Raw genomic sequence first — 11,524 nt, forward strand, 5'->3', positions numbered from 1 at the left:
AGCTAGGAAAACGAGCTAGAGTGTGATAGTTTTTATACTTGATATAATATGTAATCTAGTGCTGAAATATAAGAGTAATATTGTCAGTGCCATGGAAATAAATGAATCAAATTCAGGGAAAAAAAAAAAAAAAAAAAAAAAAAGCACATTGCCTTCTCCAACCTACGTAAATAAGACATATTACGACCATTACACTTTTCTTTTGGATAGATGTAAGACTACTAATAAGCTAACTCATAACTATAAATTCTATAACTTGCACAGTATGCTATTTCTGTCGTATCTTGCTTAGTACTTTGGGAGGTATTCACATAATTTTTTTTTAAAAACCCCAGCCTGTCCGAAATACTCGGACACTGGAGACAACCAGTTGGGCAGAGCTGGCTTCCGCTAAGGCTCGTGGTGATTGTACACCTGGTACAAATATCACCATTGCGTCTAACAGCAGGCGAAGTAGTGATGGAACGCCTGTGGCCAGAAACACAGGCGCCATAAGGCGGACATATCCCATTGAATCAATTCCGCAAAGATCTGAAATGGAATCGCGGATGATACAGGCGGTTGACGAGATCCTAGCTGACTTTCAGCAAGAACTAAAGCAGAAAAAAGTGTCATCCACAGTCACATCGCAAGTAAGGGATAAGATCTGGGCGTTAGCGCTAGGGCAAGTCAGGCTGCATGGTCAAAATGAGGAGCTCCGATCCGAAAACGCGGAACTTCGTAAAGAACTCGCGGCGGCTGCACCCCCCAATTCGTTAGAGCGTATACAAAAACTAGAAGCCGAAATTATGGAGCTCAAGTTAGAAAATCAGAAACTTAAAAATGAAAGCAAATCCTTTCCATTGTCCTTTGCGGCTGTAACTGCCACAAGCACAAGACCATCAAACAGGGTACAGGAGCACATACAGAAGGCAAAATTCAAACAGTCAAGTACTCTCTTCTTTAAATCAGAAACAAATCAGGATGCCAGAGCCATACGTGAGGTAATCACCCAGAGTGTAAACCCCAAGCAAGACAAGCTTAAGATTAAGGCAATACGATCTACAGCAAATACAGTAATAATAGAAACCGAAACACAACAGGACAAACAAAAGCTAATAGAAAAAACGGCACACCTACAAAACATTAGATGTGAGGAACCTAGGAAATTCAGACCTCTCCTTGCAGTTTACAGAGTAGGAACATCCCTTACAGATGAAGAGTTCCTAGAGGAGCTGTATGAAATAAATCTCAGTGAGCATATAAACAAGGAGGAGTTCCAAAATGAGGTTAAAATTAAATTTAAAAAGGGTGTAAGGGGAAGACGAACTGTCAATAATATTCTTGAAGTAACACCAAGGGTTAGACTACTTCTCTTGCAAAAAGAAAGAGTCTATATACAGTTTGAGTCACTTCACATTGAAGATTACGTAGCTGTCCAAAAATGCTCCAAATGCTGGGGTCTTGGGCACTCACCGAGGTACTGTGAAAAACCCATAGTATGTGGCAAATGTGCAAAAACAGGCCATAAACAACTTGAGTGCCAAGAGGAGACTACAGTGGGATGTATACCATGTATGTACAGAAACAGGGTATGTAATAAAGGGGGGGGCCCTGAGTGTCCGACATATAGACAGCTATACGAAAGGCAGATTGAGCGTACAGAATATGAAACCGTTAACAACGTACAATAACCAAGAAGGAAGCTACAGTAACCACACCAAAATAACTCCCCGAAAAGCACATGTCAGAATTTATAAACTTACTGATGCAGAGTCGGATAATAGTAGTTGGCTCAAACATAAAACATTAAATAACGGGTTAGGTTTTCTACAGCGAACAACTAGTGGTAGGCGAAGCTCGGACCCAATGTGGTGCATTGTAATAAACAACAAATTTCACGCCAGCAGACCTCTATGTGTCCACAGACGAGTTTCCCATTACCTGCACATAATCTCTATGGATCTGGCTAGAATACATGGACGAGTCTCCCTCGACCCTAAACAGCTTGTGAGTTTTCCTTCTCTGGAAAATCCGCCTTGAAGGTGATCCAACTGAATTGTATGAGGAGTTCCACAGTTAGTATGGAACTAGGCAGGTTCTTGGGAGAAGTAAAAGCAGACGTCCTCTGTGTTCAGGAACCTCTCCTGCGTGGCGGCAAGATCCCAGAGCTACCCTCTAATTACATAACAGTTGCTGGCACGTCTGGCGCGAAGTCGGCCATAATAGTAGTAAATAAAAGTATTGCAGTCACAAAGATTGCTCAGTTATGTTCTGAGCATGTGGCCACCGCCGAAATAGCCATAGGACGAGATATATGGATAATATCCTCAATTTATGCTCAATTTTCCTACGATATCCAACCTTTTGTTGATAAAATAAGGGACATAGCTCAATCCTCAAAAGACAAAAAACTTTTAATTGTGGCAGATATAAATGCAAAGTCGACGTTGTGGCATTCGAGCAGAACGGATGAGAGGGGACAAACAGTGACAGATGTGATTAATGAATGCAACCTTTTCGTCCTAAATAAAGCAGGACAACCACCAACTTTTCGTGGACATGCCGGAGGTGAAACCAATATTGACATCTCACTAGCGAACACCAAGTCTATACCACTCATCAATACCTGGGAGGTTATGGATCGAGCCACATGTAGTGACCATAATCCCATTATCATTGAGATAAACCGTCCTATGTCCATACAAAATAGGGACGCTCAACATCAGCGTTTATTGATGAGTAAGGCAAATTGGCCAAAACTCAGGGATATGGTCACGGCAGCATCTTTGTCAACCGTCAATGGCAGCATAGACTACAGGACGCACGTTCTAACTAGTGTCCTACAGAAGGCGCAGCGTGCAAGTATCCCCACGGTACATGATAAGGGTGGAAAGCAGCTGCCATGGTCAGCGGAACTAACCAGACTGCGTAGAGAATCTAGAGTAAAACGTAAACACTACCAGACCGCGAAAACGGCGCCGGAGAGACAAATAAGGCTTCAACTCTATAGAAATGCAAGACATAAGTACAAAGAGGAATTACACAAAACCAGGATCAATCATTGGACAAACTTTGTTAAAACAGAATTACAAAAAGATATATGGGGGCAGCCGTATAAACTTCAGTCAGAACGCCTAAGGACACCGACTGTACTCTCGACACTAAAACAATCTGATGGCACCATGACGGAGGGATGGCGGAGCTCGGCTGAGTATCTTTTAAGCAGACTGCTGCCAAATGACGACCACACACAAGATGATCAGTGTCACATAGATCTCAGACGTAAAATGAAGGAAACTTACATAAGTGACAGAATTACCTTGCCATTCTCACAAGAAGAAGTCGCAATAGCAATCAAAAAACTTAAGAGTGGTAAAGCACCTGGCCCAGATAAAATCTTCCCAGAAACAATAAAACAGGCAGTTATCCAAATTACGCCATTTCTCACAAAATTGTTTAATGATGCTTTAAGCACAGGTAGAATCCCACATTTGTGGAAAACAGCCGAGGCGGTCATTATTAAAAAGTCCGAGGACAAGGACCCGACGGATCCCAAAACATACCGTCCTATATGTTTATTAAACACACTGGCAAAGGTGCAGGAAAGGCTATTGTGTGATAGGCTACAGTCCCAAAGACGTCTTACCGGCCTTACACCCTTCCAGTATGGCTTCAGAGAGGAGAAGTGCATAGACGATGCTATCAATCAAGCACTACAGATTACGAACAGCACTCTGGACAAGTACGTGATGGCTATACTTATTGATGTGGCTGGAGCCTTTGACAATCTATGGTGGCCATCACTGTTTGCTCGCCTCAGAGAGATCCAGTTACCTACATCTTTATACAACAGTCTACTAGACTACTGTCGTAACAGAGTAGTGGAGTGGAGAGGAGGCACAAGAAAGGTAGTGAGACGTATTAGTAAAGGCTGCCCACAAGGCTCGATATGTGGCCCGATTTTTTGGGACATCGTCTTTGAGCCCCTCTTGGATATTATGGCCCAAGATCACCGTGTAAGAGGGGTGGTGGCTTATGCTGACGATCTTCTACTTCTGACGTCGGCGAACTCACGAGCCGCACTGGAACAGAACGGCACGCAACTCCTCATGAAAATCGACGGTTGGTGTAAGAAAAACAGACTTCATATTGCTGCAAACAAAACAGTTTACATATTACTCAAAGGAGTGCTGCAGAGAAATCCGATTCTGAAACTAAACGATGTTAACATACAGAGAAAACAAGTTACGCGCTACCTCGGCCTACACTTAGATGAGAAGCAAAATTTCAGCGAACACATGAAACTAACAATAGATAAAGCCAGTAAAATCATGCACAAGCTCGCCAGATTAAACTCGACGCAGTACAGACTGCCACTAAAGCTACTACGGACATATCACATAGCAATCTTTGAGGCCATAGCATGTTTTGCAGCAAGTACCTGGGCACACCGATTATTGTTGCAAACCAATAAAACTCTAATTAGAAGAGGACAGAGAAGTACGCTACTGAGAATGACTGGCGCTTTCAGCACGACATCTGCGGAAGCCCTGTGTGTGGTCATGGGAATCTACCCCATTGACATCACAATAAAATATAGGGCTGCCACCTATTGGCTTCAAAAACGAAGAGGAGACAAGGTGCGGGAGATAACTGGGGAAGAGATCAGGGACAGACTGGGACTCAAAAAATGGCGTAATGTAACATGGCAAAGGGAATGGGACTCCTCAGATAAGGGGCGTCGCGTCTATTCCTTTTTTCCAGATATTGAGGAGAGGCTGAGACTAACACATGTGGACCCGAGCCGTGGGATGGTCCACTTTTTAACGGGTCATGGGCCGTATCCAGTACATTTAACACGTGTTGGATTAGCCGAGAGTGACATGTGTGTCTGTGGGGACCTGGGGACCCCTGAACATGTCGCACTTACGTGTAACACCCTTACGCATGTACGGCAAGTTCTAGATGACACACATATAAAACAACAAATACGTAACCAAGACTCATGGAACACACTCAATGACATAACAGACAAGGTCTCTACAGAAATGTATGACCTTTTTAGAAGGCAGAATCCCAATGGTAGGAGACAGAGACATCATTGTACACAAGGCCTAAATTACACTACAGAAACAAGTACTGATACTAATTCTGAAAGTGATACACAAAGTGAAATGGACCTAGAATGAGACTAAATTGAAGCATCTAGCCTGGCACTAATTATGAAGGTTCATCAGCTATAGGAAAACTCCACACTAGAAAGGACTGAATCAGACTCAAAACAAAGATCTGGAAATGTCTGAAGGCGTAAAAACCCACTACACCCTTAGTAATTGTACTATATCATAAAGTAGCTGTACTTGAAGGGCCTGTGCCTGCTGTGATGTGCATTAAACACAATTGTACTGCAGATAGCCTTTTATGTTTGTGTATCATTAATTTTCTTTGTACATCTTTTAAATGCAATTTGAACTAGATGATGGCAGGACCCTACAGAAGGAAGATTGTATAAATATCAGTAAATTTGTTTTATTTTTGTAATGCCCAGAACAGGAACTATAATTTCCAAAGTAGCTACTTTTGAAGGGCCTGTGCCAGCTGTTATGGGTGTTGTAGATAAGTGTACTGCTTAGAACCTTAGTGTTTATATCATACGTATACTTGCAATACCCAGAGCCACATTCCCCCCTCTACGTATTATACCTATTAAAATGTTTTATATCTTTTTAATGCAGTTTTAACTAGATGGTGCCAGGACCCTTTAGAAGACCAATTGTATGGTGTTGTATATAAGTGTACTGCTTAGAACCTTTATGTTTATATCTTACATATACTTGCACCACATAGAGCCACATTCCCCCCTTTATGTATTATATCTATGAAAATGTTTTATATCTTTGTAGTGCAGTCTTTAACTAGATGGGGCCAGGACCCATTAGAAGACCAATTGTATGACTATCAGTAAATTTGTGTAAATATTAGTAACTGTTTGAAGCTAGCTGCAATAACCAATCTCAAAATTTATATGTTAACATGTTATCAGTTTTATTAGTCGTAAGAGAGTGTGACAGGCCTTGATTAATACCAGTATGAGTACATTATTAAGGATTACATTAAATGTTCTAAAACAGTATATAATGAGACTAGGGTGTATGTAAACAATTGTAATACGGCAGCGACTCTGCCCCTTGCTGAAGTAGACAATGTAGTCTGTAATAGGAATGTGACCCTGTTTTTTTTTTTTAACCAAGCTTCTAAGCTACAATCTCAAAGCAACTCCTATAGCAACTCTCATAGATGTAAATATTTTCCTTATTCAAATTGTGTAATCGTGTAATTGTGTAATTGTGTTAACCAAGCTTCTAAGAAACAATCTCAAAGCAACTCCTATAGCAACTCTCATAGATGTAAATATTCTCCTTATTCTAATTGTGTAAAGTAACAGTGCTTTTCTGTTTTTAACCAAGATTCCAAGCTATATTTTCAAAGCAACTCCTATAAGCAACTCTCATAGATGTAAATATCTTCCTGATTCTATTTGTGTGAAGTAATAGTGCTTTTATTTTTTCTTTTCTTTTGTAAATCAGGATGTTTCATATTTTCTTGATATCCTACGTAGTTCTATATTGTATAGTTGCTTCTTATAAATCAATACTTTAATATTTTTGTTCAATATCCTACGTAGTTCTATATTGTGTATTTTGCTTCTTATAAATCAATACGTTAATATTTTTGTTATTTTTTTTTTTTTTTTTGTTTTTTACTTCAGTTTTATTCTTTTATATTAAATATTATTAACATGATAACACTGTGTAAGTGAAATAGCAAACCACGCATGCAGCATGTAATAGCTCAGATCTGGTCCGCCTCCACGTGGCTAGGGACGGGAACGGTGCAGCTACTCGCAAACAAACCTTTTGTGAGCATCTGCAACGGCTAAGAGACCATGACTTGCTGCAGACATACTGAAGTCAGTAAGCTAACAACCCACCATAGTTATCAAGGCGGTGGGTTTCGAATGTGGTTAAATGTAAAAAAAAAAAAAAAAAAAAAAAAAAAAATGTCCATATACATGAGCTGCGAGCTGTACCACGTACGAGCTACAGACGCGATCGCGTTGCTCTCTGTACGAATGCAGATGCTCAGCGGCAGCTAGGAGGCGCTCCATCCATGTCGGTACCGGTGAGCGTTGCACTCGCAGTCGCAAAAACGTACGGCAAGTATATTACTCGGAAGAGTCAATGACAGTCCAAGCCCCCCTGCGTGGGAAGAGTCTTCCTAGGCCATGACCCACCGGAAGGGCGCAGCGTCCCCCACCCCAGACATGTGACGTCACACTATCGGTATTGACGACTAGACTGATTCCTTATAATCATTTGCCATACACCGGTGGAAGCTGCCGAGACGAGTAACTACATAGCGGGCTCGCCGTGTCACTAATGTACAGAGATACAATAGTTTCGACTGGAACCGGATTAAACGTATACACGGCGCTGATTAGTAATAGATAGAGCCATCAGAATACAGATAATGTATACAACTGTCCGTATACAAGCTGAAAGACTCTGCTCACAATCACACGTCAGCCAGACACTCTTATCACGCACTACTCTCTGCCTGTAACAGGCACACAGACAATATGTAAGCACCAGCATGGAACAACACCCAGTGCATCCTCTCTGCCACATTAGACAATCCACACTATCATAACCAGACCGGGAGGTCCACTCGGAAAACAGAATATCCCACCCTTCCGACAACCACGATTGCTCAGCTAAGCCACCAACACCCACACATGTCCTACACAGGGGTGCACCCAACATCACAATACTGCCTCCTGTCACACCACAAAAACAATGGCAGGAATGAAAGACACAGGTCTGCCACAAGCATGGAATCAGAGCGCCGCCTGTCATGAGCCAAAGGTGCACCCTGACGTGCCAAATCAGATGATGCCGCAGTCATTTACTTACGATAATCACAATCAACAAACCGGCCCCCCCCCCCCCAAAACACCTTTCCTTACAACAATGTGTACCTTAACCTAACCCGTATTGTGCCTTAACCTAACCCGTATTGTGCCTTAACCTAACCCGTATTGTGCCTTAACCTAACCCGTATTGTGCCTTAACCTAACCCGTATTGTGCCTTAACCTAACCCGTATTGTGCCTTAACCTAACCCGTATTGTGCCTTAACCTAACCCGTATTGTGCCTTAACCTAACCCGTATTGTGCCTTAACCTAACCCATATTGTGCCTTAACCTAACCCGTATTGTGCCTTAACCTAACCCGTATTGTGCCTTAACCTAACCCGTATTGTGCCTTAACCTAACCCGTATTGTGCCTTAACCTAACCCGTATTGTGCCTTAACCTAACCCGTATTGTGCCTTAACCTAACCCGTATTGTGCCTTAACCTAACCCGTATTGTGCCTTAACCTAACCCGTATTGTGCCTTAACCTAACCCGTATTGTGCCTTAACCTAACCCGTGTTGTGCCTTAACCTAACCCGTGTTGTGCCTTAACCTAACCCGTGTTGTGCCTTAACCTAACCCGTATTGTGCCTTAACCTAACCCGTGTTGTGCCTTAACCTAACCCGTGTTGTACCTTAACCTAACCCGTGTTGTACCTTAACCTAACCCGTGTTGTACCTTAACCTAACCCGTGTTGTACTTTAACCTAACCCGTGTTGTACCTTAACCTAACCCGTGTTGTACCTTAACCTAACCCGAGTTGTACCTTAACCTAACCCGTGTTGTACCTTAACCTAACCCGTGTTGTACCTTAACCTAACCCGTGTTGTACCTTAACCTAACCCGTGTTGTGCCTTAACCTAACCTATGTTGCGCCTTAACCTAACCTATGTTGCGCCTTAACCTAACCTATGTTGCGCCTTAACCTAACCTATGTTGCGCCTTAACCTAACCCATATTGTACCTTAACCTAACCCATATTGTACCTTAACCTAACCCATATTGTACCTTAACCTAACCCATGTTGCGCCTTAACCTAACCCATGTTGCGCCTTAACCTAACCTATGTTGCGCCTTAACCTAACCCATGTTGCGCCTTAACCTAACCCATGTTGCGCCTTAACCTAACCCATGTTGCGCCTTAACCTAACCCATGTTGCGCCTTAACCTAACCCATGTTGCGCCTTAACCTAACCCATGTTGCGCCTTAACCTAACCCATGTTGCGCCTTAACCTAACCCATGTTGCGCCTTAACCTAACCCATGTTGCGCCTTAACCTAACCCATGTTGCGCCTTAACCTAACCCATGTTGCGCCTTAACCTAACCCATGTTGCGCCTCAACCTAACCCATGTTGCGCCTCAACCTAACCTATGTTGCGCCTCAACCTAACCTATGTTGCGCCTCAACCCAACACACGTTGGGCCTCAACCCAACACACGTTGGGCCTTAACCCAACACACGTTGGGCCTTAACCCAACACACGTTGGGCCTTAACCCAACACACGTTGGGCCTTAACCCAACACACGTTGGGCCTTAACCCAACACACGTTGGGCCTTAACCCAACACACGTTGGGCCTTAACCCAACACACGTTGGGCCTTAACCCAACACACGTTGGGCCTTAACCCAACACACGTTGGGCCTTAACCCAACACACGTTGGGCCTTAACCCAACACACGTTGGGCCTTAACCCAACACACGTTGGGCCTTAACCCAACACACGTTGGGCCTTAACCCAACACACGTTGGGCCTTAACCCAACACACGTTGGGCCTTAACCCAACACACGTTGGGCCTTAACCCAACACACGTTGGGCCTTAACCCAACACACGTTGGGCCTTAACCCAACACACGTTGGGCCTTAACCTGCTCTGTAATTGTCATACGACGCGTTAAATTAGTGTAGTGTTGCCTAACTGCAACCCCCGCAATATAGTTTGCTACTCGCACTGCCCGGTCCCCAGAGTATCGCTTCATGTGAAACACCTTGCAGCTATACACTGTAATGCGGATGGCAGTAGGACGTACATGCTCAATGCCCTTCGCAGTTGTTCATTGGCATTCGCATGGCGAAGCACAGCCTACGTTGTGGTACGGCTTGTGTCAACTGTCCGCTGATGTTGTACGTCCAAATCACACACTGTACTGCACATTGGTCCTCATGTACTGAATGATACATCGTGGTACATGTGTGACCGTACCACGACTGCGCCAACAACGGCGAACCATACGGTCCAAATATTGTGCACTCAGCTACGTGTCGTCTCCCTATAAGAGCTGGATTGCAGTATGGTATGCCGTGGATGGCGATCAGCATGAGCCGTCTGTTGATGTAGTGGCGCGTGTTGTCAGACGTAGTCGTCTCCTCTCACACACCGTGATAGCATGGTGCACTGCGTTCCACATCTGCGACATGCGACAGAGGCCGGTTGACAGTCGTTCGCGCAATGGACATCGCATACGTACGGGGGCCACCTTCCACGTGTTCGCGAAGCGTGCACATGTTGTTGCGTGTATGTGGGCAGACATAGTGTGTCGTGACACCTGACACAGGCATGCAACAATCGTTGAATTTGCAAATGGCGATGGACGTCTACGTTTGCTGGTGACGTTACGCAAATGAACAACTGGTAAACCGTTGTGGTGCGGTTGTTCTCGCTAGAGGTGAATCAGTGATGGCGACGATCGGTTGAGCTACCAACCGGTTGTTTCAGCGATACCCACCATGCCCACGAACGTGAATGGCATGTGGGTGTGAAGCGATACGCGGCGGTGGCTGGGTGGGACCGTCCCCGGCCGGTGAGGGGGGGCCTCCCGGCGTGCTGGCCGCGCGGTGCGTGGGCGCACGCGCTACAGCCGGCTGGTGGGGGCGGCCAGTGGCAGGCGCGCCGGCCGACGGAGGCGGCAGGCGGCGCAGCTGCGCGCCGGCGCACCCTGCACGCGGCGCCGTGCGGCCAAAGTAGGTCCTCGCGGGCCCGGTGCGAAGCGCGGTGGACATCTGCAGTGTGCTGGTCCGATTGAGGACTGTGTGCGCTGAGGATGCGCCGCCGCCCGGCGCTCGGCGCCGCGACGCCGTCTGCTGCTCGGTCGCCTCTGCGGTTCTCGCAGGTGGATTGTATCGCAGCTGTGCGGACGTGTTGGCGCGTGCGCTGTGCTGGGAGAGTTCGCTTCGGCACCCAAGTGGGGCTTTTGTCCTTCTGTGGCGCTGGCGTTGGAGCTGCCGGCCACCGTAGGTGGCGCGTGTTGTCTCCCGCCGGCAATGCCACGACAGCACGCTCCCGGGCCTCTGTCGGCAGCGGCAAGCTCAGTTGGGAGCACGGGTGGTCGCACCTAAAGCGTCTACTCGCCAAACTCCGGGCGATTGCGCCACTCTCGAACCCGACCAAGTACTTAGGACGGCGCTGCGCGCCGCCGGGACCTGAGAGGGTTTCGAGGTGTATTGTGCAGGGGAGCTCAGCCTCCTCCTGTTTGCAGAATAATTGAGCGGACGCTTGCGTGTTCGTGCGGGCCCCCGGGACACACTCCCGGGCGGCCGGCTGCTCAGCTCTAGTTGACGCAGC

Source organism: Schistocerca americana, unplaced genomic scaffold (genome assembly GCF_021461395.2).
Source record: "Schistocerca americana isolate TAMUIC-IGC-003095 unplaced genomic scaffold, iqSchAmer2.1 HiC_scaffold_47, whole genome shotgun sequence".
Classification (NCBI taxonomy): Eukaryota; Metazoa; Arthropoda; class Insecta; order Orthoptera; family Acrididae; genus Schistocerca; species Schistocerca americana.